This window comes from the organism of the source record quoted next, unplaced genomic scaffold, assembly GCF_019419815.1.
Source record: "Pyrus x bretschneideri cultivar Hongxiangsu unplaced genomic scaffold, Pyrus_bretschneideri_v1 Contig13, whole genome shotgun sequence".
Taxonomy (NCBI): Eukaryota; Viridiplantae; Streptophyta; class Magnoliopsida; order Rosales; family Rosaceae; genus Pyrus; species Pyrus x bretschneideri.
The window spans coordinates 8840992-8848496 of NW_025999424.1; the positions used below are offsets into that span (position 1 = coordinate 8840992).

Sequence of the window (7505 nt, forward strand, 5' to 3'; positions counted from 1 at the left end):
AACAGAATCAGTTTTTTTAGAAATCATAGCAATACCAAACAGCCTTAAGACCAACCAAAGCAACATTTTTTTTTACACCATAGCAACAAACTAAATCACAGAAAAATTAGATAATTATTCTGATGTATAACATCTAAGTGTTCCTTAATAGAACATTATTCACTAGGTTGTCAAAGTTTGTGGATGAAGAACCAAGTGGACCAGTAGCCTCTTCTGCTAGTTTCTTCCACTCCATGGCCATATTTTTCATTTTCTTACCCTTCTCTCCCTCCATCAACTCTTTAATAAGCTTCCGTACTCCATCTCTCTTGACATCGTTATCAATCTCCATGCCAATCCCCCATTTATTGCAAGTATAGTAACAGTTAGTTTGCTGGTCAGAAAAAAATGGCCAACAAAGCATAGGCACGCCAGCAGTCAAACTCTCCATGGTTGAATTCCAACCACTGTGTGTTAAAAACCCTCCAACTGATGGATGGTTTAGAACTTGCTCTTGTGGGCACCAACTTGCTATTAGGCCTTTTTCTTTTGTTTCGGCAAAAAAATCAGGTGACAAAATCCCTGATTCACCGATAACCAAATCAGGCCTAATTACCCAAAAGAATGGAAGCTTGCTATTTGCAAGTCCCCAACCAAACTCCACAAGTTGTTCCGGTGTCATGACCGTTATACTGCCGAAATTCACATAAACAACTGAGTTTGGTGCCTTGGAATCGAGCCATGGGAGGCACTCAGTTTCTTCTTTCCATAGACTGTACCCACCAAACTTCGAAGGGTCTTTCGGTATCTGATTGAGAAGTAATTCGATCGGGCCGATGGTATAAACAGGTGGAATATTACGCATAGATGAAAGAGCACGCAAAACATCTTGCTCCAACGCATTAAAAGTAAGAAGAATAACTGCTGAGGCTTGTGAACTTCATCAGTTACGTTCATGCACAAGTTAAGCATGGTGTCATCGAGATTTGTGGTTCGGAATAAAGTTGGGAGATCCCTCAAACGAATGTCCTTCATTCCTGGAATCCAATTGATGACCTTGTCCAAAAATCCATTTCTCAAATAGCTCTTATCTACATTAAAAACCAATTAATTAATTTAACAAGAATTACATTTGCATGTATGTCTATAAACAAGCAGTTAATTAGCAAATGGTGTTATTGGCAAGCTAAAAAAATTATTTTGCACTCCAAACATTTCATAAGTAGCAAAATAGTGCAAAATAACGTTTTTAGAGTATCAATAACATCTCCATAAAATAACATCTCCCTAAACAAAGTCGTAAAACTTGGCAATGTTATAAAGTAGCAAAAGAAAAATTGGGAATGGCAGAATGTCAATTTTTCTTCCTGTACCTTTTTTATCATGTCTAAACAGAGTGCCATTAATTATTCAGATTTTCATTAGAACCAACTGTCAGAAAAATCTTGATTTTAGTCATCTGATTAGTAATATTAGTTTTTTTTTTTTTTTTAATACAGCAATATTCTACACTAATTTACTGTAAAGGGAGTATGATGGGTTTGAACCTGAGACGCAATAGGTTGGAAAAGAAGACTTTAATAATTTGATTAGGTACATTAGTTTGAATATAACATAGCTGGAAAATTATAGGTATACCAAAATAATTTACTTAATCAAATATCTAATTATATTTACAGGGATAAATAATCATATTTATATTCATAGGCATAATGTAGATTATGTTGGAGAGTTGACCTTTGTAATTAGCTTAGTTACCTATTTGGGTCCTTGTAATCAGAATGTAATTAGGATAGATATTATTTAGCGTTTCTTTCCTTTTAAATCAATCTTGTACAATATATATTTTCCTCCTTAGTGAAAAGAATGATATTAGAAAATTAAGCCCCAAAGATAAGCTCTAATTAGCATGGTATTAGAACAGAGATCCTAGGATTTTTGCTCTACCCATTCCCTCAAGCAAACTCGGCCTTCCCATGGAGAACCTACCACCACTCAACGATGAAAACAACCTCATCCTAACCAATCCTACCCTTATACTAAACATTACAACCCTAAACACTACTACCCTAACCGACCCTACCATGAATCCTCTTCCTGTTCGAGTTCTTCCGACATGCCTCCGGGGTCCTCAGGTAACTGTGGTTATGCTTTTAATATGAATAATGGTGATACTCAATCTAGTTGGATCATTGACTCCAGTGCCACAGACCATATGACCTATGACCCTACTAATTTAGCTTGTGATACTGTTTCACTTCGACGAAATATTACTAATGCTAATGGTGTCACCTCACCGGTAACTAGCGCTGGCACTGTACGCCTCACAACTACCCTCTCTTTGCCGCATACACTACTTGTACCTTCACTAAAGCATAAACTGATGTCTTTTGGCCAAGCTACTAAGCAATTGAACTATTGTGTACTATTGTATTCAAAGTTTTGTCTTATTCAGGATATTCTCATGAATGAGATAATTGGTCATGGTACTAAGAGGGGGGATCTTTATTTTGTGGATGATGTCAGTACAGGACGGGTCAATCTCACCCAAGAAGCCGTTGATCACAAGCGGCGTTAGATATGGTTATGGCAACACCATTTGGGTCATCCGTCTTTTAATTATTTACAGTATATGTTTCCGGATCTATTTGTTGGTTGTTCAATTTCAGACTTTAAATGTGACACTTGCATACATGCCAAGAGTCACCGTATTTCTTATCCGTTGAATTCTAATAAAAGTGTTATTCCTTTTGGTCTTGTTCATTCGGATGTTTGGGGACTATCTTCGATTACTACTTCATCTAGTATTAGGTGGTTTGTAACTTTCATAGATGATTGCACACGGATGGCATGGTTATACCTTCTTAAGCATTAAAGTGATGTGTTTTTGGCACTTAAGACATTTCACACCATGGTTCAGACACAGTATTCAACTACAATCTGGATTTTGCGTTCTAATAATGGCGATGAAAATGTTAATTATGATTTATCACGGAATCCTTCACGAGACTACGTATCCTCAGACTCTTCAACAGAATAGGGTGGCTGAGCGAAAAAATCGCCATCTATTAGAAACGGCTTAATCGCTATTGATTGGGGTGAATGGTCCCCACTCCTCTTGGGATGTTGCTCTTCAGACTGCCACTTACCTTATCAACCGCATGCCATCTAAAGTATTTAACTTTCTTACACCTTTGTAAGTTCTTGCTACATTCGTGCCTTTACAGTCCAATTTAGTGCTCTCACCGTGAGTTTTTGGATGTGTTTCCTTTGTTCATCTACATAAAAATCGATGGACAAAACTTGACCCATGTGTTATCCGTTGCGTTTTTATGGGTTATGGACTACATCAGAAAGGGTATCGTTGCTACCACCATCCTTCATTTCAAATGTATACTACCATGGATGTTACTTTTTCTAAGTCTGAGATGTATTACACTTCGGCTTCTTCCAACCCTTCTTTTGAAGGGGAAACACTGCATGGGGAGCAGGTTTAGACCCTAGTTGCTAGCACTGATCTTCCGCTGCCACTATTAGCCAAGCCTGTAGTGGCTACACTGCCAACCCAGCCAACAGAGGCAACATCACTGCCCAAAGAACCAGCGGGCACGGCAATGCCGTCCTCACCCATGGTACTAATGCTACCACTTGCCGATCTTGAAACTTCTACTAGTACTACTCCCCCTCATCTTAAAATATAGTACCACCAGATGATCATACTCCTGAGAATATTCTTGAGGTAAGATCTACTATCCCTATTGATGTATCCGATGTTCCGAATTATCAATTACCTTTCAGGCACAACCAGAGAAAGCCACCCAATTGATATTCACCGGAAACAACAAAAGCCTCTAAATATTTCATTGCCAACTATATGTCATCACATAAATTATCAGAACCCAGCAAAGCTTTTGTACAACAAATATCCAATGATAGCACACCAAGTTCATTGAAGAAGGCACTATCTGATGATCGATGGACCAAGGCAATGGAGGAAGAAATGGATGCACTTCAAAAAAATCAAACATGGGATTTAGTTCTGCTACCTCGAGGAAAGAAAAGAGTGGAATGTCGATGGGCGTACACCATCAAGTACAAAGTTGATGGGTCGATTGAACGATACAAAGCACGATTGGTGGCCAAGGAATACACTCAGACGTATGGTGTTGATTATATAGAAACATTTGCTCCAGTAGCAAAGATTAATAAGGTAAGAGTGTTACTTTCGTTGGCGGCTAACTTGGATTGGTTATTACAACAATTTGATGTGAAAATGCTTTCTTACATGGTAATCTTAAAGAAGAAGTGTATATGGATATTCCACCTGATTATGCATCGGTTTCACAACCCGGAATGGTGTGAAACAATCACCTTGGGCATGGTTTGGTAGGTTCCGGACAACTATAAGGAAGTATGGGTTCACGCAGAGCAATTCCGATCATACACTTTTCTTGAAACGTCAAATGGGTAAATTGACAGCACTTATTATTTATGTGGATGATATGATTGTTACGGGTGATGATAAAGAGGAAATCTCAAAGCTGAAAGATTATTTAGCAAGTGAGTTCGAGATGAAAGATCTTGGTGGATTGAAATATTTCTTGGGTGTAGAAGTAGCTCAATCTAAACAAGGTGTATTTCTATCTCAAAAAAAATATGTTCTTGACTTGTTAGCCGAAACCGGAATGCTTGATTGTAAATCAGTTGACACCCCTATAATCCAAAATCACCATCTTGATGTACACCCTAATCAAGTTCCCACTAACCGAGATCGTTATCAAAGGTTAGTTGGGAGGTTAATTTATTTATCTCATACCAGGCCTAATATTGCATATGCAGTAAGTGTTGTAAGTCAATTTATGCATTTCTCGAGTGACACTCATATGGGTGCGGTTGAACGCATTCTATGGTACCTAAAGTCCTCCCCGGGTAGAGGCATCATGTTTTCCAAGAATGGTCATTGCCAGATAGAAGGTTATACCGATGCAGATTGGGCAGAGAATATTACTGATCGATGGTCCACATCTGGATACTTTACATTAGTGGGGGGAAATTTAGTGACTTGGCGAAGTAAGAAACAGAAAGTATTTGCTTTATCAAGTGCAGAAGTGGAATACAGGGGTATGGCAAAAGGAGTATGTGAATTATTATGGCTTCGAAGGTTACTCACAGAACTCAGGTGTCCTTCAATGTCAGCTTTGAATTTGTTTTGTGATAATAAAGCAGCCATTGATATCTCACCCAATCCAATCCAGCATGATTGCACGAAACATGTGGAAGTTGACAGACACTTCATTAAGGAGAAGTTGGATGGGAATATTATTCAATTCCCATTCATAAAGTCAGAGGATCAATTGCGGACATCTTAACCAACTTGAGGGGAGTATTGGAGAGTTGACCTTTGAAATTAGCTTAGTTACCTTTTTGGGTCCTTGTAATCACGATGTAATTAGGATAGATATTATTTGGTGTTTCCTTCCTTGTAAATCAATCTTATACAATATATATTTTCCTCCTTAGTAAGAAGAATGATATCAGAAAATTAAGCCCAAAGATAAGCTCTAATTAGCAGATTATTTTGACAGATAAATAGATAAAAAGATAATCAATCTTATACAATATTAATAACTTTACGCATGCTGACGTGCAAACTCGACACACTACCATGCACACTTTCTTTCTCTAGCTCTCATCTTTCACGTGGCTTTTTTTCTCTTTCCACCAGATTTATGTCTCTTTTTTTGTTACCTATCTTTCTCCGTCTTCTCTCTTCCCCTCTTCTCTCTCCCGGTTCTCGTCCTCTCTCCACTTTCACCTTGCCCCCCTCTCTCTCTTATATATATATCTTAAATTATTTTCATGAAATTTTATTCATGGAAAACACTCAATTTTTTTTAATTTATAAAAAATATATTTTTCTAGAAACAGTGTCACATGTTTTTGAAATAGTTACCACTGTTTCTAGAAATTAATTGTTTTTAAGAAACAATATTTCTTAGAGTAGCGTGACAATTAACATTTATTTATACCATCTCTTTAGTAGAGGTAGGCTCACCAACAAATGTAGGTTTCATCTCTATTAAAGGGATTGTACAAATTGATGGTAAGAATAACATTTTTGTATTTCTTATTACTAAAATTTCATTAAGTGTGTTTTTTATTAAAAATTTGTTGATAAGAATAACATTTTTGATGAGGTGCATTACTTTTGCCAAGGAATATATATATATATATATATATACATATATATATATGTATGTATGTATGTATGTATGTATGTATTATTGTGTCCTACAAAATTATAAAAAGTAATAGCTGTAGTAACCAATGTACCTACTTATATATATTCAAATTAATGCAACTAATTAAAGGGACAGAATAATGCACCTAATTTGAAAGCTTCAAGGAAAAAAAGTTGGACATTACACATAAAAGGAAAACAAATTAAGGAGGAAAGCATCTTGTAGTATTCCTATATTTGATTTACAATTGCCTGCTCACTAACTTAACCCTAGACACGAAAAATAACAAACTATTTATGTGTGTGCTATCTTGACTGGAATTGAGGAATAAACGTAAGACTACGCTAATTTTCTAATTAAGAGTCATTAATTAATTGATATCAGTCTCACCTTTGAGTGGTACAAGTCCCTTTTCGATCAAAGCGCGGTAGTGTTTAAACCCCATGAAGCTGCATGCAGCAATAGTGAAGAACAAGGCAATAGGGAGCCCAAATTCTTCAGCAGCTGTGATGGCGAATGGGGACATAAATCCATCTGAAACAATACAAGTCACTGGAGGAACACAGCTTGCCTTTTCATTGAGTCTTACAAGGAGGTCGCGGAACGGAGCCAAGAATCTATCTTTCATGACGGCCTCAGCAAGCAAAGTGAAATCTTGGGTAGCATCCTCATCCAAATCCGGAAGGCCATCTGGGATCGCTTCAAACCGAAAATCCGGCAAGCCATCAAGAGACTTGGCGCCTTGAGACTTAAGAAAGCGCTTGTGATTGAACTCTGTGTTGACAAAGGTTATGTGAAAGCCTCTAGTGTGAAGGAGCTTGGCTAGTTTTAGCATTGCCTTTATATGGCTCTGCGCAGGAGCCGGAATACAAACCGCATGAGGCTTATTGGCAGATTCTACAGTGGAACACATACTTCTGTATTTTCTGATTACGCCAAAGTCACAAATGTGTTGTAGTTTTGCACAAATGGAGATTACTTTATAGGAATGGGACGATCAGTGTGCTAGCTACTATCACCGTGCTTATCCTCTTTTCCAGAAGAGTCCCGTCCTTAAAAATGACATTGTGGGTACACAAAAAATTTTCTCCACATGTAGGTCGACCTACTTTTCTCTAGAATCTTAAATTGTTTGAATTTGTTGGAAATCATAATTGGTGATTGGGTCAGTGGGGTCCTGGTTCTTGATAACTAAGTCATGGGTCCGTATATTAATTATGAGTAATGTTATTCATACCATATTTTTGTACCACATTTTCATACCAGCTTAGATAGCATTTGATG

General features: G+C 37.4%; 1 pseudogene; it reads right to left on the bottom strand.

Moving 5' to 3' along the window:
- Positions 1-7298, bottom strand: LOC103966497 (annotated as a pseudogene).
- Positions 7299-7505: the final 207 nt, after the last annotated feature.